This window comes from Pan troglodytes, chromosome 3 (assembly GCF_028858775.2).
Source record: "Pan troglodytes isolate AG18354 chromosome 3, NHGRI_mPanTro3-v2.0_pri, whole genome shotgun sequence".
In the NCBI taxonomy this organism is placed as follows: Eukaryota; Metazoa; Chordata; class Mammalia; order Primates; family Hominidae; genus Pan; species Pan troglodytes.
In genome coordinates, this window is record NC_072401.2 from 75,073,491 (window position 1) to 75,101,423 (window position 27,933).

General features: G+C 39.4%; 1 long non-coding RNA gene across 2 annotated transcripts; it reads right to left on the bottom strand.

The window, feature by feature from the left end:
* Positions 1-1,273: 1,273 nt before the first annotated feature.
* Positions 1,274-27,933, bottom strand: LOC107974319 (uncharacterized). 2 transcript variants are annotated; one of them, XR_010156607.1, is made up of 5 exons: positions 10,646-13,559; positions 9,660-9,739; positions 8,951-9,178; positions 4,530-4,689; positions 1,274-2,672 (listed from the first exon to the last, which is right to left on the bottom strand). It is a non-coding gene; the product is annotated as an uncharacterized LOC107974319 (long non-coding RNA). The 2 variants fall into 2 exon arrangements; XR_001716980.2 differs by lacking the exons at positions 1,274-2,672; positions 9,660-9,739; positions 10,646-13,559 and adding exons at positions 2,994-3,097; positions 27,567-27,933.

Here is a 27,933-nt window from a genome sequence, read left to right on the forward strand (position 1 = left end):
TTTAACAGGATTTATAGCCCTGGTTCCTTTTCTTGTTGCCTCTGTGGAAATGTGCAAGCATACACATAGTTAGGAAGGTTTGAAGGAAATGCCTTAGAGAAGTCTCAGTGACCAAGAAAAGCTAGTCAAATTGCCAGCTTCGGCCACAGCCATGTGTTAAAATGCTCTGCAGACCCAAGTGTGATCATGAAACAAGTACAGCAAGAACAGCAGGTCTGTAAACATCCTGATGACAATGGGGAACAAACAGCTGGGCCAAGACCAGATCGGTTCAGGCAAATGTGCTCGTGCTTTTGATCCAAGTGCAAGATGAGCGGATGCAGGGGAGGCGGCAGCTGCAGCACAGCTGGACTCAGGAGGCATGTGATAGCGTGACTTGCAAATCATGCTGGAAAAATTCATTCTACTAAGCTTGGACGTGAACACAGTCACGTGGGGCCCATCAGCTCACACACTGCAGCCAAGAGCGAGACAGAAATGCAACCGGGCTAATAAGAGGCGTCAGGCCCACTTCTAGTTGGACACGGCTGTCTTTCAGGGAAGGAATGGGACAGGAAATGCACTATATTTGGAAATGACTCTAAATTTAGAATGAAAGACTGACTTGAGAATACTGAAAACTTGATTGAGAGATACTTAAATGTATTTTATAAGCATGGAAGGCATTTATTGGGGTCTCTACCATAGTGTTTTTTGCTTGTTTGTTTGTTCGTTGAAGACAAGGTCTCACTGTGTCACCCAGACTGGAGTGCAGTGGCACAATCACAGCTCACTGCAGCCTCAACCTCCTGGGCTCAAGTGATCCTCATGCGTCAGCCTCCAGAGTAGCTGAGGCTACCTGACCACAGGCAAGCACCACATGCCTGGCTAATTAAAAAAAATTTTTTTTGTAGAGATGGTATCTCCCTGTGTTGCCCTGGCTGGTCTCAAACTCTTGGGCTAAAGTGATCCTTCCACTTCAGCCTCCTAAAGTGCTGGGATTGCAGTTGGGAGCCACAGCTCCTGGCTTCATAGTGTTTAATATGAAAGGCTATTCCGATCTTTCCTACTGGTCTAGCACTTTGGGGTTTGCAAAGAGCCTTACATTCACTTTCACTTCACCAATGAGTAAATAAGCCTCAGAAAAACTGAGTAAATACTGAATGTATGTGTGTGTAGACATACAATATTACATGATGTGCTATTAATATACCATGTGTATATATACTGTTTTACACATATTTATATATATTATCATACTATATATGCATATATGCATACTATTATAATCATTCATTTAACAAATATTTATTGAGCAATTACTTAGGTACTGGGCACAGTGCAGTATATCAACAAGCGTAAGGGATGCAGACATTGCAACTCTCATGGAACTCAGAGCCTAGTTAGGAAGAAAACCATTGCATAAACAATCACAACATAAATATATGATTAGAGTCTGCAGTAAGTGCTACAAAAGAAAAGTCTAAGAGGTCACAAGAGTATAAGAAGAGGGTCTGCCTTGTCTGGAGCATCAGATGCTCCCCTGAGGAAGGAGCCTGTGAGCTGAGCGGTCCGGATGAGCAGGTGTTTTCTACAGTCTGTGCATTGTGTCTGCTGAGAATCTGGAAATTAAAAATGCTGCTGTTGGGGGTTTCACCATGTACGGACGAGGCAGGAGTTCCTCCAAAAAATACAAATTCCATGAGGTTAAATCAGACCTCTCAGCCCCAGTCAAAAGGTAAGGACTTCGTGGAAGCTAAGGTCAAAGTCCAATCGATTTAATAGACCCTGAGAATGTAACATCCTATGGAAGCTGAAATCTAAGTGCAGGTTAGTTCTCCCAATTGCTTTCTGCCCTTTAAGGTTAGAGAAAGATGACAGCAAGAAGCATAAAACTCAGTTGTGGCTCTCAGAGCAGTCCTTGTTTTGATGTTTTCTTTTTTCTGTCTTCTCCTTTCCCCCCTGTCTCCTCTCTGTCTTTGTCCTCCTTCCTCTACCTTCTTTATTTTTCACTGTTATAGATTAGTACCATCTATTCTATTAATATTGACTATAAATGCATGTTTTCTTCGTGTTAAATGCCTATCAATTGTCTTCTAGCTTCCAAAAGTTAAAAATGTATATATGATATGGCAAAACTTGTGCTAGATCACAAAAGCAAGCTTTCATTTTGATTTACACAGGTATGTGTGTACACACAAACACACTAAATACAACGGGTTGCTGCTATAGGCTAGCATAAATAGCTTCCTGATGCTTAACACATCAGGTAATATAAATTCTAGTAAGCTCAGCCTGCCTCTATATGTTCATATCAATTAGCCTTAAGGGTCTTTTTCTGAAGCACACGATAAAATCAACACAGCATTAGGAGCTATTTTCTCAAAAACAAAGAGTTTGAATTCTTGCTGTAGTAGTTCTGAAGTAAAAGAGAGGCTCCTTGCCCCTCGTTGTTCAAAGTCATCCATTTCCAACAGGCGAGGGCATCAACAATTTGGCAGAGGCAGGTAAAAAAGAGCCAGGGGAACCCAAGTGAAATTTCAACACAGCGGTTGCCTTGGAACCCATTTGGAGGTTAACTTGCTCTTGTTTCTCCAGCATTTCCTTGCTGAAGGAAATTTGTACTCCAATTCCAGCCGCGTTCCAACTCCAATAAAACAGTGATAAGATGCCCTGGAGGGTTGCAGCCAAGCCTGTGGGTGCAAACAGGGTCAAATCACATCATGGGAATGAGATGGGATTCTACATAGTTTGAGTGTTGACTGTTTTCCTCTTGCCAACAGTGGGACGTTTGTTCTCATTGTTAAATAATTAAATAGGCAGTTTGTATTTATTTAACATACAGACTGTAGCCAATTCCTGCTGACAGCTACCAAAATAACCCCATATTTCCTAGCTCTGAATGGCTCAGAAGACTGTTTCCTGACTGCGGGGGCATCACCGCAGAGCAAAACTCTCCTCCAAGTCTCCGAACACCTTTTTCATCACTTTAAACAATAAATCAATTCACAGCATGTGATCCAAAAACAACAGCCCAGTTTTATTGGATGAGGTTCATTCCCATTCTCTCAGGCACTCCTTCACTACCAGCACTGAGCTGTCTTGAAGCTGTACTTGGCTGTGGATGGAAAAAAAAAAAAATCTACCAGTTTTCCTCATTTACACTTGCCCATTAAAAAAAGTGAATTGTGACCTAATAACTTAAAAAAGAAAAAAAAAAGAAGAATTATAACTTGGAGGAGAAAGTAGAAAATTTGGGAGAAGCAAGCCAATCAGGAAGTCAGGGGAAACAAGTATTTAAATGTGGAGGTGGGTAGTCTTTGGAGCTTGGGAATGATTCAAGATAAGGCAGAGACTCTCACTGATCTCCTAAGGTGGTCAACATGGCAGAGGGAAGAAACTGAGCAGTCAAAGATAGCATCCTCTGTGGAGGGTGGTGCTAAGAGAGATTCTAGAACCATTTACACATGATCAATGCTTTGATCCTGTCATGTGTATCAGAAGAGATGTAGACCAGGCCGGGCATGGTGGCTCACGCCTGTAATCCCAGCACGTTGGGAGGCCAAGGTGGGCAGATCACTTGAGGCCAGGAGTTCGAGACCAGCCTGGCCAACGTGGTGAAACCCTGTCTCGACTAAAAATACAACAACAATTAGCTGGGCGTGGTGGCACTTACCTGTAATCCCAGCTACTCGGGAGGCAGAGGTTGCAGTGACCGAGATTGGACTACTGCACTCCAGTCTGGGTGACAGAGAGAGACTCTGTCTCAAAAAAAAAAAAAAAAAAAAAAAGGAGATATAGACCAGACTCCTCTTGAAATTGCCTGGTATTTGTAGTGTCTGAGGCATTCAGACAGTAGGTGCTAAAGACTTATCCCTAGGAGTCCGGAGTCCCACTTAAGTGAAAGAAGGAAGCGATTTTCCCTTTCCTAAGTGGATAGCTACCAGCCAGCAGCCAGGCGATGTGTGGGTACTGACATACCACAGCATCTTCCTCTCGATGCTCCCACTAATGTGGTCACCAAAGGTCCACCCTAGAGGAAACAGCAATGAAAGGAAACAGGACAAAAGACCCCGTGGCAAGAAAAAAGATGGCCTAATTTTTTCTTTCTCACCATTCCTCTTGTCCTCTTAACCCATCTCTTTACTGTGCAATTTGCACTTTGAGTGGCTCTACAGATGGTGGATACCGTGAAGACCTCTGTTATCAATATTAAAACTGAGCATCAGTGAGTCAACAAGGCTCCACTTTGTCCTGTTCAACTTTAGCAGCACCACAGAGATTGGAACTAAGTAAAGCCATTTACACAATTAAGGAGGAGGCTGCCTTTTAGAGTGGCACAAGCATTTCCTCTGGAGTAGTGTGTCTGAACCAGGAAGTCCCTCTCTGCCTTGTCTGTGGATTTTAGACAGTCTGAATTCAGTTTCTTCTTCTGTGAAATAGATCAGCCCCACTTGTACTGTCATAGTATTGCTCTGAGTATGGAAAAGGACAATGGAAAATGAGGTGCTCTGTATTCTGTTATTTGTCATTAGTTGTGTTCTACTAACCAAACTTTAGGCATGGTGGAGTTCATTTCTGCCTCTTCTGGAGATAGGAAACTATAGAACTAACTTCAGATGTAGATTTTTTTAAAGTTGTCACTCTGTCCCTTTTCTTGTTTGTAAAAGGAGGAAGTGCTTCTGTGTGCTCTCCAAGGCTTCTTCCAACCTTCCAAAAAAAGAAAAAAAAAGGCAGACAGTCCATTCAAGGATGGCAATCATGAAATCTTGACCTACTTTGGAATGAGAGGCAACATCTAAGAAAACCTCAGCTTAATCTCTATTAGCTCACCACAGAAGCATATATTCTGGGTTAGGATCTCTCAAAAGCTGGGCCATGGCCATGGCCTGTGCTTAAAGCATAATAAAATGGATGTGGAAAACAGAGGAGTGTATCCCACCTGCTCATTATCTGGGGCCATATTCCTAGCAGGCTAGTTCAACTATTCACAGCCAAGAAACATTTTTGATCAGAGTCCAAATCTCCATCCAGAAACAGGCTCCTGGCATACCACTCATGCCCCTGTAATCAATTCCCTGGACCGTGAATCAAGTGACTACTGCCAGAGCAATGGAGTTGGATTGTTGACTTTTTGACAGGTCTCTCGCCTCTTTCTGCATCTTATGTCTTCCCCGCTCTCCTTCTTGCCCCACCTACTGAAGCCCTCTACCTTCATCCCTTTTCTGCCTTACCAATCTCTCCTCCCTCCATTTTTTCCTTTCTCTGCACCTCAGCTGATGGCAGATACTATTTTTCATATTTCTAAGCTTGCATCAGTATCAACACAGCCAGATTCACTCACATTTCCCTTCCCCTCCTCCCTCCCTGTCCCACTCCAATTCTTTCCAAGGAGAACTTGGGGATTGTGTCCAAACTGGGAGTGAATACAACCAACGAGGAACCCGATGATCCAAGTCCCACCCCCACAGCACACTATAATCCAGCACTGTATAGAGCAGTTCACAGAACCAAATATAAAGCCCTTATTAAGAATAAACATGTTGGCTGGGTGTAGTGGCTCATGCCTATAATCCCAACACTTTGGGAGGCTGAGTTGAGTGGATAACTTGAGTCCAGGAGTTCAAGACCTGCCTGGGCAACATGGTGAAGCCCTGTCTTTACAAAAAATCCAAAAAAAAAAAATTAGCTGGGCATGGGGCATGCACCTGTAGGCCTAGCTACTTGGGAGGCTGAGGTGGGAGGATAGCTTGAATCCAGGAGGTTGAGCTGCAGTTAGCCATGATTGCATCACTGCATTCCAGCCTGGGCAACAGAGCAAGATCCAGTCTAAAACAAAAAAACAAAAAAAGAAGAATGAACATTATTCCATATGGAGACTGAGCCTCTGTCAGTTAGACCCCTTGACATCCATAACACAGAACTGGAAACTGGACAATGGGCAAAGAAAGAAAAATCACAGGTTCAGGTTACAGAAAAGAAGGCAGGGAGAAAGGGCAAGTTAATCTAAATACTGGGTAAGAGACAAAAAGCTAAATGAGATGGAGGAGCACTCCGTGGTGGGAGTGGGAGGTGTTAGTAAACAGGGGCTGTGGAGCAACATGGGTCCAGGAGAGTTGGGGAGACAGAAAAGGACATATGAAAAGTGTTGCCAGCTGGTAAGTTACATCCTCATAACTTCTTCTTAAGACATAGAAATTAGAGGCTAAATTCCTTTTTCATTACTTTTGACTGATCTGTAAGTTTGTGAATATAAATCTCTGGAAACTGAGGCACATGGTCAAGGAGGCACACAGGCTACACGCTGGAGTTTAGTTTAGGTAACTCTCAGATCTTCTGAGCCATCTTCAGATTAATCTCAGATCAAAGAGGTTTAGAAAGGGAGATGATCTTCAGGAATCTCCCTTACAATGCACTCTCATCAGATGCATTTTTCAAAGGACATATGCTTTAGCAGAATTGGAGAGAGATAAATCGCAGCCCTGTGCATTCGATACTTGATACATCCTTCCTCCACTGAGAAGCTAATGCTCTAGTTCTGGGTTTACCTGAAGCCATTAGGAGAGCTAAAACTCCATGTAGTGTGCTCTGCTAAAAGTAAGTGGATTTCGGAGCTAGAAGAAGAATTCTCTCTCTCTATAGTTCAAATGGCATTCAGAAATCCAATTAACGTTGGTTTTTCTAAAGCAGAATCTGTAATTGTGTCCAATACTGCCAACTGTTCAGTTCGATAATAAAACAGGCTATTCTTAAGATGGCCTGTAGTCATTAGGGAAAGTCTAGCTCTGTAGGATACAATTTCTCTTTGGAATAATATATGTAATGTTTTTATGATTTCTTTCATCCAAGCATTTCAAAGCATTTTAAAATAATTTGGAGACACAGGATATATATTTTTCATAAATTAAGCTACATATGTCAATACTTTGCCTAGGGACAGAAATTAATTATTCCACAGAAGTGATGCTGGTATCTAATCTTATTACATTTATACTGTAAAAGTATCATTATTAATAATTATGACAGCTATTATTTATTGAAAGCAGAATGCTTATCCTGTTAGGCATTGTGTTAAGTGCTTTGCGTGTATTATCTCATTTAATCTTCCCATGAATCCAATTCTAAATTTAATCCCATTTCAGTATGATTCTATGAGTAAAGTACTACTTCTATCCTTTTTTCACAAATGGTGTCAATTAGGTTCAAAAAAGTTTAAGTAGCATGCCCATTGTCACATCGCTAGTAAGAATGGTGGAGCATCTCTTATTGGGGAGGACCAGTTATTAAGAGTTCCGATGGTCAATTTCCTTTTCAAATGTCACTTGTGTGGCATATTGTGCAGCCTGTTTGATCATGAAGAGATGGCCTTCTTAATTCTAGAACCGTGTGGCTAAAATCTTTGCTAATTCTTGAATGTACCAAGGGCTCTACTGTCTCTCAACACCTTGTAAGTAAAGAAAACTTAAGGGTGATTTTTAAAGTATGGCAAAGAACAACCTTTCTCAACTGTCAGACAGTTCTCTAGATCACAACTATAGCACATACCATACCAAAAATTACAAAATTTGGAAACATAAAGTTGTCATCTTCCTCCTGGGTTATTGCAGTGTCCTAATTGTTCTCCTTGCTTCTCATTTTGCCCCCTTGGAATAAAACCCATGGCTAAATGTTTTAGCCTAGCTTACCAGTAATCTGATCTCATCTTATGCCACGCTCTTCCTAACCCACTCTATTCCAGCCACACTCACTCAGCCTTTTCCAGCTCTTCAAACACGCCAAGTTCTTCTTGCCTTTATACATACTATCATCTCCTGTTGAAACTTCATACTCCTGCTCTTCTCCCATATTCCTTCCTCCTATTTCTCGGCTCTTAAATGTTATAAATGGTGTTCAATCACATACACACACACATTCACAAACACACACCCCACATCTAAATTACACCCTGTTTTTCCTTCATAGCTCTTATCCATATTTACAGTTTTCTGTTGTTTTGAGTACTTTGTCTAATGAGTGTCTCTTCAATTGGACTATAAGATCCATGAGGGAAAATTTCATCTCTTCATTTACCATTGTATTCCCAGTGCCTGATACACTGCCTGACTATATTAGAAGCCAGTGAAATATTTGGTAAGTTGAGTGACTCTAAGTTTGATTCCTTATCAACCACCTAATTGCTGTGTGACCTTTGGAAATGCATATTCAACTTCTTCTCTGAGTGTCAGTCTTTTCATCTGTTAAATGGGGCTCACAATACCTATATTACAGGATCTACATGGAGAAGATGTATGCTAATATATATAAAATGCTTCATAAATTGTTAAACCTTGTAGAATCTTGAACTTTAAATTCAGTATCACCCCAATGAAGCTAAGGGTGTTTCCTCCAATTTAGTAGGCTAAACTTGCAGAAGGAGCAGACTTTGGACAGCATGTGGGCAATTTTCACAAGGCGTTTAACTGGGCTTCAAGCCCAGGGCACTCAGAGGCTCAGCAAGGAGTGAAATAGGGCCAGCTCATCCCCCGAGGGGTGCATCGGTCCCTTGACTAAGCTGGTATGCTTATGTTGTGTATTTGTGCATCATAAACACAGCCATCTATCTGGTTTTTTGTCCTCTTTTCTGACTGACTTCTCACTCAAAGCACAAAGAAAAAGAAAGGAAATGCAAAGTCATGTGCATCAACAGAGCCTATATCCTTGAGTATCTTAGTGACTTGGGATTATTTTAAGGGAAAAAATATGGGAAAGTTCTGCAGGGACCTAACACACATGGCTGGCTATCATCTATACTCCAAGTAGACATCACTTTCTTAACTGTTGTAGTTGTTTGGAAGGAAGGGTGTGTCTGATGCAGCCTAGAACTTTTCCCAGGGATTTTGGGGAAAGCTCTCTTCCTTCTTATTGATCTGGATTTGAAAAAGCAATAATATCTAAAACTATGTTAGGGGAAAGGTCAGAAAAGAGAGGTCACCTGATAGAGAAAGGGTCAAGGTGGACAGAGGTCACCAGTGGAGACCAAGGTCTAGACATATGGTTTCCTTTGACTTTCTTCTCCTCACCAGTGGGTAAAGTGGTGAACTGGATATCAGCATTCTTGGAAACTCCTGGAAGTTTTCTAATTCTCTCCAGAACCATGAAGTGCACAGGGCACTTCAAAGAAGACTTGATCCATAGCCCTTGCTTTTTCATAGGTTAGTCTCTGAAACAAACGAGAAAGTAATTCACATTATAAGTGGTATTCCAAAAACAACAGCCATTTGGGATTCTTATCTGGTATTGAGGGGTAGACAGGATTTTTCCAAGCTTGAATAAAAGTCCCAGGGTCTGCCAGACACGGGGAATTTACCCTCTCTTCTTCACTCATGTGAAATCTCACTCCACGACCATTCCCTGACCTAGGCCCCATCATCTCCTGCTTGGGCCACTTCAAGAGACTCCTAAGCGACTTTCTGCTTCTGGTCTGGTGCCTGCTCCACTTCACCCCCAATCCATTCACACTTTACCCAGAGTGATCTTTCTGAAACAAATCTAATCATACAAACCCTGCTTGAATCTCTTCCATCATTCTCCATGGTTGTGGAGGTAAAGTCCACACTGTAACATGGCCCGTGAGGCCTTCCTACCTCACCAGCATCATCTCGTATAATTCTTCCCATATCTCACCATCCACCTCGGCCCACCTCTTATTCTTCAGGCATGCTGTTCTTGCAGCAGGTCCTGAACAGGCTGTGCTCTCTTGGGACTCTAGGTCTTTACATATCTGTGAATTATAAAGTTCACCTTCTCACTACTATTATTCAAAACATTTTCTTGGAGCTCTTTCATTGCGCCTAACATTGTACTTGGCAGTAGAACAGACAGACAGGTAAACAAGTAGTTACAGTTCAGATATTACAGAGGACAAAATGTATAAATGTGATAGAAGCCAGAGAAAGGGGCAACTAATTTGGCCAGGGCGGAGCAAAGGAAAGCTTCACAAGAAGAGAAGACCAATCACATTAGCTCATGTTTAGTGAACTTTTACTTAGCTCTGAGCTAAAGTGTTTTACAAATGTTATCTTATCAAATTATCAAAATAACTCTAGGAAATGGATACTGTCAGGAGAGAGGAGAGCATAACAGTTAAGCACATGAGTTAGGCCTCAGCTTAAACCCTGTCTCTACCACTTAGAAGATTTCTAGCCTTCAGCAAGTTATTTAACTCCCAAGCCATTTTTGTCACCTTCAAAATGGAGATAGATAATAGTTTTTTTAAAAAAAATTAGTTCTTATTTTTTTAAAAGAGAGAGATGTATGAAAATACATAGCATGGTACCTGGCACCTAGCAAGTGTCCACTAAAAGGTGGCAACTACTACTATTCTTCTTGGTTTACAGAAAGGGTTAAGCAACCTTCCTAAGGTCACATAGCTAGTAAATTCCAGAGCCTGAATTCAAACCCAGAATGATCAGGCTCCAGAGCCCAGCCTCTCAAGCAGGATCAGGCTCCAGAGCCCAGCCTCTAAACCTTTTGAGTCTGAAAGACGAACAGAACTTGATAATGAGTATTTGAAACTACTTCTCAAAGTAGGAGTCATAAAGAAAAGAAGAGAAAAGAGGTAGCGTTGATGCAGCACCAGCCTGGGAACAGATACTTGGAACTGAAATCTGAAAAACATGTGACTTACCCAGAGAAGAAAGTGCTGAGGCTCACACAGCTCAGGTTGGTGGTCCACACATGGTGAGAAAGCAGCAGCAATTTACACTATGCCCAAGGCTGGCTGGCGGGGGCAGCTGGGACAGCCTCCGGGATTATAGAACCAACTCTCTCTCCTGCCCTCCCTGCCACCCAGGTTGCTGCTTCTGGGATCTACCTTGAATGCAAAACAGCTGCCTCCTAAATACCAGGTTGAGCCTCTCCCAGCTCTTCTCACTAGCTCTATTAGGAGCTGGAGGGATGCAACAAAGAAATAGCAGAGCTGGGGATCCATTCCGCAAACTTTAACTGCTCCAAAGGAGCAATTATGGAGCATCTACACAGCAGACCCTAATTATCTGTTAACCCAATAAAAAGAGTTCAAAGGGCCACAAAGACCTATTTACCAAATGCGTATTCTGTAATTACAAATCATCCATTGCGCAATCAATAGATGTTTTAAACCATTACTTGAAAGTTTATGTGCTTCTCTGACAGATGGTTTTCCTGAGTCCTTTTATGTTTGTTTTAAGTTGATCATGGGAATAAGTTACCCACTATTATGGAACTCACAGCAGGGTGAAATAACTGAATTTGGATGAGTTTACTGATACAGATTATGATGTTGAGAGTAGTCCCCGAATTGCACTAAAGGCAATGGACTTGGGTCCTCAAAACTTGAAATGGATTTGGGCCTTGAAATGGTCTACATTAATGAAATACTTGTCTAGTCAAAAACTGACAGCTTTCAGTGTGTCTTATCCATGAAACCAGATTATGCAGTCCAGGCAAACAGATTCTGACTCTTGAGATGAATGGGACCCCTATAAGGTGGTTTCATCCACATATTCATTCACTTAGCCAACAAATATTTGAATTGCACTGCAACTCTATGCCACTTTGCTAAGCAAGGAGGATCAGATTGACAAGGTCCTGCTCTTGCGGAGCTTATATTTGGAAGTTGGAATGAGGGCAGCAAGACATAAGTAAACATAATTTCAGAGAATGGTAGTTGCTATTGAGAAACTCAAATGAGGTAATGGGAGAGTGACTATCCAGCCAGAGGGCTGGGGATAGGTGGTCAGAGAAGCTTCTCTGAGAATATGGTTTTTTGGCAGAAGACCAGTTGATGAGCAGGATCTGATACCATAAAGATCAGCAGTGAGCTTGCCATGTTTGAGAAACAAACAGAAGGCCAGCATGTCTGGAGCACATTGAGTGCGGAGGTACAAGAGGCTATCAGAAAGGCAGGCAGAGACCGCTCATCCAAGGATCTTCAGTGATTCTAAGGAGTTTGGACTTCATTTTAAGTGTAGTGAGAAACTACAGGAGTATTTTAAATAGAGAGGTGACATGAAAATCTACATTATAAAAAGCACATTCTGGCTTCTGAGTGGATAATGGATTATAAAAGAACAAGAGTAGATACAGGGAGACAGCTAGGCTACTGCAGTAATACAGATGAGAAGAGATGTAGGCTGAGATTACAGTGACAATAGTGCAGATGGTGGAAATGGTTGAATTTGTGATCTCTTTTGGCATCAGAGCCAACAAGATTCACTTCATATGGAAAATGAGGGACAGTGATAAAGGGAGGATGATTCCTGAGATTTTGACTGGAGCAATGGAAGAATGGAGACATTCACTAAAATGAGGGAAGGTAGATGAGGAGGAGACTTCAGGGCATGGAGCTGCAGGAATCAGAAATTCTGTTGTGAAAATGAGTTGAATATGCCTGTTGGTATCAAAATGAATACATCAAATTGGCATTGGATGACTTAGAGCTCAGAGGAAAAGTCAGGGCTTGAGTTTTAGCATATTTGTATTCGTTCGTTTTCACACTGCTATAAAGAACCTGACACTGGATGATTTATAAAGGAAAGAGGTTTAGTTGACTCACAGGTCTGCATGGCTGGGGAGGCCTCAGGAAACTTACAATCATGGCAGAAGGCAAAGGGGAAGCAAGGCACATCTTACATGGCAGCAGGAGTGGGATGGAGGGAGGACCTGCCAAACACTTTTAAACTATCAGATCTCATGAAAACTCACTCACTATCACGAGAACAGCATGGGGGAAAATCTGCCTCCATGATCCAATCACCTCCCACCAGCTCCCTCCCCGAGCACATGGGGATTTCAATTCAAGATGAGATTTGGATGGGGACGCAAAGCTAAACCATATCGATATTGAAAATTATCTCCCTTGTAAGAAAACTGAGGCTTAGAAAGGTTACCTAAAGTCATACGGCTTATTAGTGTGACCTCCAAAAGCCCTTAAGATGTGGGGTCTCATTCGGTCTTCTCAGCCTCCTCCAGACTTACTGGCCTGTGTTGGCTAACCTCTAGCCACACTGGCTTCCACTCCACTTCCCAAAGATGTAGCTCCTTCCTGCTTCAGTGCCTTATACACAACCTACCTTCTGCCTGAACATCCTTCTAGAATTCAATCTACTGAGAAGCACCATGGCACTTCTCGGAAAAGCTTTTCCTGAACCCCTGAGATAGATCACAGATCTCTAAAACATGTATTCATGATTGCTTTTATGTGTTACATGTCATGATCCAATTTGAGTATGAGTGACTATTTGATTAATTTCTGCTCATTCTCTAGAATATAAGCTTCAGGAATGGTCTCTTACTACCGTATACTTAGTACCTGGGGAATCACGAAATATACGTTGAAAGTGGTAATTGGTAAATAGTAGTAATCAATGAATACACAGTAGTTCCTCCTTATGAAATAACATTCCAAAACCCCCCAGTGGATGCCTGAATCTACAGATAGTACTCAACCCTCTATCTACTATGCTTTTTCCTGTACATACATACCTATGGTAAAGTTAATTTATAAGTTAGGCACCGTAAGATATTAATAACAACAATAGTAAACAGAACAATGTAACAATATACCGTAATAAAAGTTATGTGTATGCGGTCTCTCTCCTTTCTCTCTCTGTCTCAAAATATCTGATTGTACCATACTCACCTATTTTTGAACCACAGTTGACCGTGAGTCACTGAAACTGCAGAAAGTGAAACTGCAGGGGGGGTCCTGAAGTGTATTAGAAAAATGGATAATTTTCTTAAATGAATTGATGACTAGATAGATGAATGATTTTACTACCCCAATCACGTTAGGGAAGTTATTTAGCTTTTCTTCTTCTACCAGACTTACAGAATTAAGATGAAAATACCTTCTCTCTCCTATTAGGGATGTTAAAAAGCTAATGATAAACTGCTTTGCCAGTTAGAAAATAAGACCTATATAAGTACAGGGTATTTTTAAAGCAGAGAAAATACCAAAGCATCATTTAGTTAATAGTTATAATTTATCCACTTCGCCAAACCTTTTCTTAGGGTTGCAAACAAATTCATTTAAACAGATTCCCATTTCTCTTCTCTTTTCAACCTTGTTCACTCACTTTTGGGAAGGTGGAAATACTTTTAGAAAATGTCTCAAATATCAGCAACTGAGAGGAGCCACGAATGTCCCAAGTAATCTTTAAATATCTATAGAATTATTCTCAAAGCAGAAGCTGGAAAAGCCGACTGCATTTTTCTTTCCAGTGTGCCTGTTGCTTCTTTCATTGGTGGCCAAGAGAAGTGGGATCTAAAAAAGCCTTCATAGGGAATCTGTGGGCCATGGCAAATAAAGTGCCATTTGCACGTGAGCCAGATGAAAGAAGTCAGCTACCCTGCTGGGAAGACCATGTGGAGAGGGAATCGCTCTGGGACTAGATGGAGAGTGGGAGAATGGCCCAGCTATTCCAGCATCCCAGCTGAGCCCAATGTTCCTGCCATTCTCACCAAGGTACCAAAAATGTGAATGAGCCAGTTTTGGAGATTCCAGTCCATCAAACCCCCAACGTGACTAGAGACACAGCTGAACTCCATGAAAAAAAGCAGGAAAAAAAATGCCATTCAACCACAGAAACATGAGAAATAATACATTGTTATTGTTTGAAGCCTCTGATTAGTGGAGTGGTTTGTTATGCAGCAACAGAAATCAAAATAAAAGTTGCTACAGCCAGCAAGATGCTTCCATAACAAAAAGCTAAAATATGTGGCAGTGGGGCCAAATGACAGGTAGAAGCTAAGAAGGCCTTGAGAATACTTTCAGTAAACACTGGACAGACATGAAGAAAATGTTATTGGAGCCTGGAGAAGAGGCAACCCTTGTTATGTAATTACAGAAAGTTTGCCAAAACTGTCTCCCACAGCTACTGAGAAAACAGAAAAGATATTTAATTAATTACTAGTTATGGCTAAGGAAATTTCCAGAAAGAATGTTAAAAGTATCAGTCTGTTTTATCTAGCTGCCTATAACATATAAGAAGAGAGAGATTAACTAAAGAAAGAACTGTCTAATTCTCACGCAGGATTTAAAGAAATATAGAAAGCTCAGAACAGTCTTTATAGTCTGAAAAGAGGTTCTTAAATTAAGAGATGTTCTTAAGCAAAGACCAAATCTAGGACACTACCAGTTAAAATGGCCTCAGGGTAAATTCAGATCAAGTATGTGGCTAGGAAAGTCATTAAGACCCCTGGTAAAATATAAGGTAGCACCTCATATATCCTCCCATCTGACTAGAAAAAGACTTCCATTCTACTTCTATTCTTCAGGTACTAGAAAACAAAGGCAAGTTTTTGAGTTTATATGTGATGAAGTAAAAAAGTGGCTTCTGAGAAATTAGTCTGGCAGTAGACTGTAGGATGGATTCAAGTGGTAAACCTTGAGAAATTAGGAGACAAAATAGGAAGTACCTTAGTGGTGGTGATTCCTTCTCAGAGACAGTTGTTTTCTCTTCATAACCCTTAAAATAACACAGATGATTCAGCACCTATTATAGTACCTAGTATATAGTAGATATGCAAGAAGTATTGTTCATGTATGAACAATCTTATATTTTGGAATATTAAGCAGGGAGGATGAATAGGAACAGACCAGCTCTTACAAAGATCCAGCTTCAAGTCAGCTCATTGGGTCAGGATGATCCAATCCCCGTAACTGCCTGCAGAAGTAAAAGCAAATTCTCAAAATACATAAAGCGAAATCTGACCCACCTAAAAGAGGAAACAGGAAAATTCATGAACAAAGTGGGAGATTTTAACACATTCCTCTGATTGATAAAATAAGCAGACTAAATGTTAATACAGACATAAGAGGCTCGAACAACACTACTAATAACATTTACCTAATTTATAAATATAAATAGATATAAATAAATGTATAAATAGATACGTTGACCTACACACACACACACACACACACACACACACACACACACACAACTGTAGAATACATGTACTTTTCAAATGCATATGGAGCATTTCTTTAGAGTCCAAATGCTGGGCAAAACTCAAAATTTTCAGAGGATTGAAATCATATGGAGTACATTCTCTGACCACTGAAGAATTAGGCTAGAGATCAATAATAAAAATAACTTCAAATGTTTAGAAATTGAGTAAAAAGGTTAATTAGAAAAAGAAGAGCAAATTAAAACTAAAGAAAGTAGAAGGAAGAAAACAATAAAGATAAGAGTATAAATTAATGAAAGAAAAGCCATTTACAATACAAAGGATTCAAAGCTGATTCTTTGAAAAGACTAAAAAATGTTATAAACTTCTTGATAACCTAATTAAGAAAAAAGAAGTAATAGTAAAATAACCGATATCAAGAATAAAAAGGTGAATGTCATTCTATATCTAACAGACTTTGAAAATATAATAAAAGAATATCATGAACAATTTTTGCCAATAAAGTAAAAAAATAAGAAAAAAGCAAATAGAAAAATCAAAACCTACCAAAATGTATCCTTGAATAAAAAGAAAATCTAAACAGCCATGTATCTGTTATAGTAATTGAACCTATAGTAAAATCCTTCCTGCAAAGAAAACTCAAACCCAGATGGCTTCATCAGTGAATTCTTCCAAATATTTAAGCTATTTAAGGAAGAAAAAACATCAATCTTGTACAAGCTCTTCCTGAGAAAAGGAAAAAATGAAACATTTCCCAACCGATTTTATTAGACCAACAATACTTTGACACTAAATCCTAAGAACCACATTACAATGCAGGCCAGAGTCTCTCACAGAGATGCAAAATTCCAAAAATTCCAAAAAGAGTGTTAGCACATTGAATATAAGAAAGAAAATATATCAGGACTAAGCTGGGTTTATTCCAAGAATGCAAAGTTGATTTAACATTTGAGAATCAGTAGCTGTGATTTACCACTTTTCTAGAACAAAGGGGAAAGAAATCATATAATCATCTTAATAGAAACAGAAAAAACATTTTACAAAATTTAACAGCCACACAGGATAAAAATTTGTAGCAAGCTAGAAATAGAAATGTGCTCCCTTAATCTGGTGAAGACTATCTGCAAAAATTCTACTGAACACGGAGATCAAGAACAAGATAATGATGCCCCTATCATGACTTCTGATGAACATTATACTAGAGGTCCTAGCCAATATAATGTAAAAAATGCAATAATGTAGTAAAAAAGAATGAAAGGTAAAAGGATTAAGAGTCAAGAAATAAAGCTGTTCTTATTTACAGATGGCATGATTTGTATCTACAGCTAAGAAATCTACATATACATTTTTATAAATAATAAGTTAATTTGTAAGATTTCTGAGTATAAGAGCAACAAGAGATAATTTATATTTTAATACACCAGCCACAACAAACAAATAAAACCTTTAAAATATAATTTACCATAGCATCAAAACAGTCAAATACCTAAGACTAAATCTAATAAAAGCTGTTCAAGATCTATATGCTGAAAAGTATAAAATGTTCCTGAAAAAAATTTTAAAATCCTAAATCAATTGAAGGCTAGGCCAGTTTTCATGAATCAGATTAATATTATAAAGATGTCAATTCTCATCAAATTGATCTACAGATTTAATGTGATGCCAATCAAAATCCCAGCAGGCAATTTTGTTAAAAATTAATGAGGCAAATTTTAATTTTATATGAAATACAAAGGGTCAAGAATAGCCCCCCAAAAAATTTTGAAGAAGTTCAAATATAGAGAACTTACCTTACCATACATCCAGACTTATTAAAAAACTCTACTAATAAGGACAGTTGAGCTGATAAGTTGATGAGTGTGATCACTTTGTGATAACTAACAGAGCTGTCAATTTATTATTTGTGCACTTTTCTATGTATATACTATGCTTCAATTAAAATGTTTATTAAAAAATTGCTTTGCCAATGTGGGACAGATGGCCATCCTATGCCTTCAGAAGTGTGTCTTGAGAAGATCACTTTGGTTATGTAACAGTCCAGTCTAAAAGCAAAATCTGAATTTAACCATGGGAAACATCACTCAAACCAAAAATGAGGAAAAAAATCTAAAGAAGGGAAAGACAATCATATTCTTTAAAAATGTCTATGCCATGCAAGGCTGTGGAAACATTCCGGATCAAAGGTGACTAAAGAGACATAGCAGCTAAATATCATGCTTGATCCTGCACATAGGAATAAAATTATAAAAGGTATTATTGGATGGATTTACCTAAATGGACAACAGAGTAGTATTTTTATGACATGTACACTAAAATATTTAGGCATAAAGAACCAGGAGGAATGCAACTTACTCTCAAAAGCTTTAGAAAAATATATTATATAATACATGTATATATGTGTATGTGTGGGTATATATATATATGTACATGTGTATTTGTGGGTATATATATGTATATATATACACATATGTATATATATATATATACACATATGTATATATAGAGAGAGAGAGACAAAGCACAAATAGAAAGCAAACAAGGCAAATATTAAAAACAGGTGAATCTGGGTAAAGGCTCTTAGTTGTGTTTTATGTACTATTCCTATTCTTGCAAATTTTCTCTAAGTTAAAAGTTATTTTCAAATAAATTACTTTAAAAAACTGCATTGGTTTATTGGACAACTTCACTGCACTGAGACTAGTTGACATGGTTTTTGAGTTTGCAAGTGTTACAGATAAGTTGAATAAATGAATGAAAAGCCTGCACAGACCATTCTACCTAGTTACTGAGAAGTACTCCAATCCCAGCCATATAGATAGATTTAATGAGAAGGATGTCCCCAGCAACCCTGTCAGACTCCTGTCATATGGAATTAGCATAGATTTGCAAGTCATTTGTAATATTCCTTAAGTTCGAGGAGAGATAAAGCCAGTGACGCTTGCATAGTTTTTCTTATGATTTGTCAGTTCAATCACTGAACACCTACTATGTGCCAGGCCCTGTTTTAGGCAGTGAAGGTAGTGAAAATATATGCTACCTGAACTCCTAAAGGGAACATAAAAAGGCAAATAAAAACACTCTAATTCAAACAATGTTTATTTTATGAATGCTTATTGGCTGAATTCTAATACAATTCAATAGACTCCAAATGACCACTGTATACAAAGACAATAAAGCTCTGAGAGTTCTGTCTTCCTAACTCTTAATGATCCAGAATTACCATGCTAAGGAAGCATGTATTTTATTTGTTGTTGTTGTTGCCCTCTACTAATATATTCAGCACAATCTTATCATAACAGCTTCCTGTGGAATCCATACCAAAAAGGACAAAAAGAGTAAGTGCACGAGGGGATCATGGCAGTCGGGAGGCAGGACTAGATTGCAGCTCCCACTCCGACAGACAGAGCAGCGTGTGGAGGCTTGCATTATGAATTTTTGCTCCGGAAGGACTGCAGGAATAAATCGGGAAACCTGAGAGGACCCACAGACCACCTGAAGGAAGTGGATTGCTCCTGCAGGACCCTGGAGACACCCCAAATACTCAGCTGCGACAAGACCTGCCCAAGGAGAGTCTGAGCTCAGACACGCCTAGCCCTGCCCCCACCCAATAGTCCCTCCCTACCCACCCTGGTAACTGAAGACAAAGGGCATATACTCTTGGGATTTCTAGGCCCTGCCCCCCTACCTGTTCCTGCCCATACTACCACAGCTGATGTTCTCTGGAAAGCGCCACCACCTGGCAGGAGGCCAACCAGCACAGAAATAATGCATTAAACCACCAAAGCTAAGAACCCTAACAGAGTCCATTTCAAGCCCCCTGCCACCTCCACCAGAACAGTTACTGGTATCCATGGCTGAGATACCCACAGATGGTTCACATCACAGGATTCTGTGCAGACAACCCCCAGTACCAGCCCAGAGCCTGGTAGACTTGCTGGGTGGGTAGATCCAGAAGAGAGATAACAATCACTACAGCTCAGCTCTTGGGAAGCCACATCCGTAGGAAAAGGGGGAGAATACTACATCAAGGGAATACCCTGTAAGACAAAAAAATCTGAACAACAGCCTTCAGTCCAAGATCTTCCCTCTGACAGAGCCTACCCAAATGAGAAGGAACCAGAAAACCAACTCTGGTAATATGACAAAACAAGGTTCTTTAACACCACCAAAAAAACCACACTAGCTCAACAACAATGGATTCAAATCAAGAAGAAATCCCTGATTTACTTGAAAAAGAATTCAGGAGGTTAGGCCAGGTGCAGTGGTTCATGCCTGTAATCCCAGCACTTTGGGAGGCTGAGGTGGGTGGATCACCTTAGGTCAAGGGTTCAAGACCAGCCTAGCTAACACGGTGAAACCCTGTTTCTACCACAAATACCAAAAATTAGCCGAGCGTGGTGGCACGCGCCTGTAATTCCAGCTACTCGGGAGGCTGAGGCAAGAGAATCACTTGAACCCAGGAGGTGGAGGTTTCAGCAAGCTGAGATCACAGAATTGCACTCCAGGTTGGGCAAGAAGAGTGAAACTCCATCTGAAAAAACAAAAAGAATTCAGGAGGTTAGTAATTAAGCTAATCAATCAGGGAGGCACCAGAGAAGTGTGAAGCCCAATGTAAGGAAATTTTAAAAATGATACAAGAAGTAAAGGGAGAAATATTCAAGGAAATAGATACCATAAATAAAAAAACAACCAAAACTTCAGGAAACAATGGACACACTTATAGAAATGCAAAATGCTCTGGAAGATCTCAGCAATAGAATTGAATAGGGAGAAGAAAGAAATGCAGAGCTCGAAGGTAAAGTCTTCAAATTAACCCAATCTAACAAAGACAAAGAAAAAAAGAATAAGAAGATATGAACAAAGCCTCCAAGAAGTCTGGGATTATGTTAAATGGCCAAACCTAAGAATAATTGGTGTTCCTGAGGAAGAAGAGAAATCTAAAAGTTTAGAAAACATATCTGGGGGAATAATTGAAGAAAACTTCTCCAGCCTTGCTAGAGACCTTGACATTCAAATACAAGAAGCACAAAGAACATTTGGGAAATTCATTGCCAAAAGATCATCCCCTAGGCACATTGTCATTGGGTTATCTAAAGTTAAGACGAAAGAAAGAATCTTCAGAGCTGTGAGACAACAGCACCAGGTAACCTATATAAAGGAAAACCTATCAGGTTAACAGCAGATTTCTCAGCAGAAACGCTACAAGCTAGAAGGGATTGGGGCCCTATCTTCAGCCTCCTCAAATCAAACAATTATCAGCCAAGAATTTTGCATCCAGCAAAACTAAGCTTCATATGTAAAGGAAAGATACAGTCTTTTTCAGACAAACACATGCTGAAAGAAGCCACTACCAAGTAACCACTATAAGAACTGCTAGAAGGAGCTCTAAATCTTGAAACAAATCCTGGAAACACATCAAAACATAACCTCGTTAAAGCATAAATCTCACAAAACCTATAAAACAAAAATACAATTTAAAAAACAATAACAAAAAACAGAAAACCAAGGTATACAGGCAATAAATATAATGATGAATGGAATGGTACCTCACATCTCTAACATTGAATGTGAATTGCCTAAATGCTCCACTTAAAAGATACGGAATTGCAGAATGGATAAGAACGCACCAACCAACCATCTGCTGTCTTCAATAGACTCACCTAACACATAAGGACTCCCACAAACTTAAGGTAAAGGGGTGGAAAAAGGCATTTCATGCAAATGGAAACCAAAAGCGATCAGGAGTGGCTATTCTTATATCAGACAAAACATACTTTAAAGCAACAGCAGTTAAAAAATACAAAGAGGGACATTATATAATGATAAAAGGCCTTGTGCAACAGGAAAATATCGCAATCCTAAACATAAATGCACCTAACACTGGAGCTCCTAAGTTTATAAAGCAATTACTAACAGACCTAAGAAATGGACTTTAATACTCCACTGACAGCACTCGACAGGTCATCAAGACAGAAAGTCAACAAAGAAACAATGGATTTAAACTATACCCTGGAACAAATGGACTTAACAGATATATATGGAACATTCCATCCAACAACTGCAGGATATACATTCTATTCAATAGCACATGGAAGATTCTCCAAGATAGACCATATGATAGACCACAAAATGAGCCTCAATAAATTTAAGAAAATTGAAATTATAACAAGTACTCTTTCAGACCACAGTGGAATAAAACTGGAAATCAACTCCAAAAGGAACCTCCAAAGCTATGCAAATACATGGAAATTAAATAACCTGCTCCTGAATGATCATTGGGTCAACAATGAAATCAAGATAGAAATTCTAAAATTCAACAATAGTGACACAATATATCAAAACCTCTGGGACACAGAAAAGGCATGTTAACAGAAAAGCCCATAGCCCTAAATGCCTACATCAAAAAGTCTGAAAGAGCACAAACAGACAATCTAAGGTCACACCTGAAGGAACTAGAGAAACAAGAACAAATCAAATGCAAACACAGCAGAAAAAAGGAAGTAACTAAGGTCAGAGCAGAACTAAATGAAATTGAAACAAACAAACAAAAAATACAAAACATAAGTGAAACAAAAAGCTGATTCTTTGAAAAGATAAATAAAACTGACAGACCATTAGCAAGATTAACCAAGAAAAGAAGAGAGAAAATCCTAATAGGCCCCATAAGAAACAAAACAGGAAATATTACAACTGACACCACTGAAATACAAAAGAGCACTCAAGGCTACTATGAACACCTTTACCCACATAAGCTAGAAAACCTAGAAGAGATGGATAAATTCCTGGAAAGATACAACACTCCTAGCTTAAATCAGGAAGAATTAGATACCCTGAACAGATCAATAACAAGCAGTGAGATTGAAATGGTAATTTAAAAATTACCAACAAAAAAATAGTCCAGGACCAGATGAATTCACAGCCGAATTCTACCAGACAGTCAAAGAAGAAATGGCACCAATCCCATTGACACTATTCCACAAGATAGAGAAACAGGGAACTCTCCCTAAATCATTCTATGAAGCCAGTATCACCCTAATATCCAAATCAGAAAAGGGTATAACCAAAAAAGAAAACTACAGACCAATATCCCTGATGAAAAGAGATGCTAAAATTCTTAACAAAATACTAGCTAACTGAATCCAACAACATATCAAAAAGATAATTCACCATGATGAAGAAGGTGGCACACCAGGGATGCAGGGATGATTTGACATATGCAAGTCAATAAATGTGATACACCACATAAACAGAATTTAAAACAAAAACCACATGATCATCTCAATAGGTGCAGAAAAGCATTTGACAAAAATCCTGCATCACTTTATGATGATTAAAACTATCACCAAAATTGGCATACAAGGGACATATCTCAATATAATAAAAACCATCTAGGACAATCCCAGAGCCAACATAATACTGAATGGGGAAAAGTTAAAAGCATTCTCTCTGAGAACAGGAACAAGACAAGGATGCCCACTCTCACCACTCCTCTTCAACGTGGTACTGGAAGTCCTAGCCAAAGCAATCAGACAAGAGAAAGAAATAAAGGGCATCCAAATCAGTAAAGAGGAAGTCAGACTGTTGTTGTTTGCTGATGATATGATCATTTACCTAGAAAACCCTAAAGACTCCTCCAGAAAGCTCCTAGAGCCCATGATAAAAGAATTCAGCAAAATTTCTGGATACTAAATTAATGTACACAAATCAGTAGCTCTTCTATACACTAACAGCAACGAAGTGGAGAATCAAATCAAGAACTCAACCCCTTTTACAGTAGCTACAAAAAAAAAAACAAAAAACAAAAAAACATAAAGTACTTAGGAATATACCTAACCAAGGAGGTGAAAGACCTCTACAAGGAAAACTACAAAACACTGCTGAAAGAAATCATAGATGACACAAACAAATGGAATACATACCATGCTTATGGATGAGTAGAATCAATACTGCGAAAATGACCATACTGCCTAAAGCAGTCTATAAATTCAACACAATTCCCATCAAAATACCACCATCATTCTTCATGCATTGGGAAAAACAGTTCTAAAATTCATATGGAACCAAAAAAGAGCCCTTACAGCCAAAGCAACACTAAGAAAAAAGAGCAAATCTGGAGGCATCACATTACCTGACTTCAAACTATACTATAAGGCCATAGTCACCAAAACAGCATGTTACTGGTATAAAAATAGGCACATAGACCAATGGAAGAGAATAGAGAACCCAGAAATAAGCCCAAATACTTACGGCCAACTAATCTTCAACAAAGCAAACAAAAACATAAAGTGGGGAAAGAACACCCTAGTCAACAAATGGTGCTGGGATAATCGGTTAGCCACATGTAGGAGAATGAAACTGGATCCTCATCTCTCGCCTTATACAAAAATCAACTCGAAATGGATTAAGGCCTTAAATCTAAGACCTGAAACTATAAAAATTCTAAAAGATAACATTGGAAAAATCCTTCTAGACATTGGCTTAGGCAAGGATTCATGACCAAGAACCCAAAAGCAAATGAAATAAAAACAAAGATAAATTGCTGGAACTTAATTAAACTTAACAGCTTTTCCATGGCAAAAGGAACAATCAGCAGAGTAAACAGACAACCCACAGAGTGGGAGAAAATCTTCACAATCTATACATCTGACAAAGGACTAATATCCAGAGTCTACATGAAATAAAAAAAAATCCACAAGAAAAAAAACTAACAATCCCATCAAAAAGTGGGCTAAGGGCATGAATAGACAATTCTCAAAAGAATATATACAAATGGCCAACAAACATATGAAAAAATGCTCAACGTCACTAATGATCAGGCAAATGCAAATCAAAACCACAAAGCGATACCACCTTACTCCTGCAAGAATGGCCATAATCAAAAAATAGTAGATGTTTGCGTGGATGTGGTGAAGAGGGAATACTTCTACACTGCTGGTGGGAATGTAAACTAGTACAACTGCTATGGAAAATAGTGTAGAGATTACTTAAAGAACTAAAAGTAGAACTATCATTTGATCCAGCAATTCCACTACTGGTATCTACCCAGAGGGAAAGAAGTCATTATACGAAAGCAGCAAAATTTATAATTGCGAAAACATGGAACCAACCCAAATGCCCACAGTTATATACATATGATTATATATATATATATATAAAATATATATATATATATATGATGGAATACCACTCAGCCATTAAAAGGAATAAATTAATGGCATTTTCAGCGACCTGGATGAGATTGGAGACTATTATTCTAAGTGAAGCAACTGAGAAAAGGAAAACCAAACATTGTATGTTCTCAGTCATAAGTGGGAGCTAAGCTATGAGGATGCAAAGGCATAAGAATGGCCTTTGGGGACTCAGAAGAAAAGGGTGGGAAGGGGGTGAGAGATAAAAGACTACAAATAGGGTGCAGTGCATACTGCTCTGGTGATGTCTGCTCTAAATCTCACAAATCACCACGAAGGAACTTACTCATGTAACCAAATACTACCTGTTCCTCAATAACCTATGGAAACAAAAAAAAAATTTTTAAGAATAAGCGCACGCATTTATTGAGCAATTAACTCGGTAGCAGGCACTTAAAATAGATATCCCTTCTTGTGGGTTGAATTGTGTCCCACCAAAGATATGTTGAAGTCCTGAACGTGACCTTATTTGGAAAATAGGATCTTTGCAGATGTAATGAAGTTAAGGTGAGGTAGGTCATACTGAATTGGGGTTGCCCCTAACCCAGTGACTAGTATATTTATAAAAGAAAGGAGACTGAACACAGACACACAAAAACAAACAGAAAGGGGAGAAGAGAATGTCCTTCGATGTCAGAGTCAGAGACTGGAGCGTCAGGCCAAGAAATACCAATGATTGCCAGGAAGGAGTTTTTCTCTAGAATCTTCAGAGGGTGGCTGGCCTTGCTGACAACTTGATTTTGGACTTCTGGCCCCCGGATCTGTGAGACTATACATTTCTTTTGTTTTAAGCTACCTAATTTGTGGTACTTTGTTACAGTAGCCTGATAAAACTAATATGCTCCTGTTTTACAGTTGAGGACACTGTAACTCAAAGACATTATGCAACTTGCTCCAGTTTATGCAGCTAGTAATTTGCAGAAGCAAAAGTCAAAGCAAAGCTGTCTGGCTCTAAAGCCCATCCTGCCATTTTCTATCTCTGACCTTGACTTCTCTCCCGAGTCAAGCCTATGACATCTATATATGTACTTTATATCACTACTTCGATAACTAATAGGAACCTCATCCATGTCGAAATTAACATGTCAATAGTGAACTCTTGATTTTTCCCTTCCTCTTTCACCCCATCTTCCTCTTTCTCCCCATCCCATCCCAGTAGCTTGCATCACCATCCAGCAAATCTTTTAAGTGGAAAACTAGAGTCACCCTTGATTAGCCCCATTCCCTAATCCCTTATATTTAAATCATCAGGAAGTCTTGTTCACTTTACCTCCAATAAACCTGAATCTAACCATTTCTTACCCCCTTCACTGCAGACATGCTGGTCAAGTCAACATCATCTCTCAACATTATCTCTTGCAGGACAGTCCTGACTTCACTCTTGCCCCCTTATAATTTACTCTCTACCTTGTAACCAGGGTGACCTTTTAAAAATATAAGTTTGATTATATCACTTCCTGTTTAAAGTCCTCCAATGAATTCCCATTGCACTTAAATAAAAAGATAACTCTTGCTAAGTTAAAGTGGACATTTGTCATTTCCTTGGTTATCCAGAATCCTAATCCACTTTCTACCCTTGGGAAATTCCCCACCTTTTGAGTTTTGGGTGGTGGACTTTGCTTTTCACTCAAGAATACTTTATATACTCACTTTCCCAGGCTTTCACATTCTGAAGGAATAGGCTCATGACCACTCAGCCAATTAGCTGCATTTGCTCATTGTGATGGTTAATTTCACACGTCAACTTGACTGAGCCATGGGTGCCCAGATATTTGGTTAATCATTTATCCTGGGTTTGTCTGCAAAGGTGTTTTTGAATGAGATTAACATTCGAATGTTAATCTTCCCACCACTCCATCCAGGTGTTGGGAAGAGGCAACAAGGCTGCTGTCTAGTGATGACAAGGGTGGAAGTACAACACTGGTGTTGCAAGTGCCCAGCTACTGCCTGTGATCTGATCTCTTTTCCATATCTTTCCCTGGCAATCCTGTGGGACACCTAAGCTCCTTTCAACAAATTACTTTTCTAATATAATCAGCCAATCAGTCTCTGTCACTTACAAAATGGACTTACACACATGACTTAGAAGGGCTTGTATATCCTGGTCACTGCCTCCTTCCTCAGCTTCATCACATACCACCCTTCCCACTCAGTCCCTACTCTCCACCTGTTGGGGTCTTTTTCCTCTAAATTCTTCCCATCTCCAGTCTTTGGCACTTGCCCTTCTGGCTGCTGGAATTCCCTTCCCCAGGTCTTTCTGTGGCTTCTTACTATTATTGAAGAACCAGCTCAAACAGCTCCTCTTCGGGGAGGACTTCACTATGTGATTTGAAGCAAATTCTTTCCCCATAAAAATCCCTGTGTTAATAACTGTCTTAATTTCTTTATAGCACCAGTAATTTCAAAGTAACTATAGCGCTATTATGTAAATGTAACTTATTCATGTTTTGACTTGTTATGGTCTACCTGCCCGCTTAGAAGTCATCCCAGGAGGGCAAGGACCTTGTCTGTCTTGTCAACGTTGCATCCCCTTGAATGCAGTCGATGTGCAGGAATCATTTGTAGAATGAAAAAAAAAAAGAATGAAAGCCCCTCTCAGGAGATGCCCAGGCCAGACTTCTCAAAGGCCTTCTGCCCCAGCTCCAGGCTTACTCTTCATGCCTGAGCATTAATTTCTGAGTGTAGAAAACTCATGAATTTTTCCTTCTGAAGATTCCGGCTTTATCCCCTTCAGGGTGTCAGCAGGGGTGGTTCTGTTCATATCAATGACTGCCATTTAAACCCTGAAAACTGTTAGAATGTTTGACAGTGAGAAGTTAGAAGACCAAAAGCC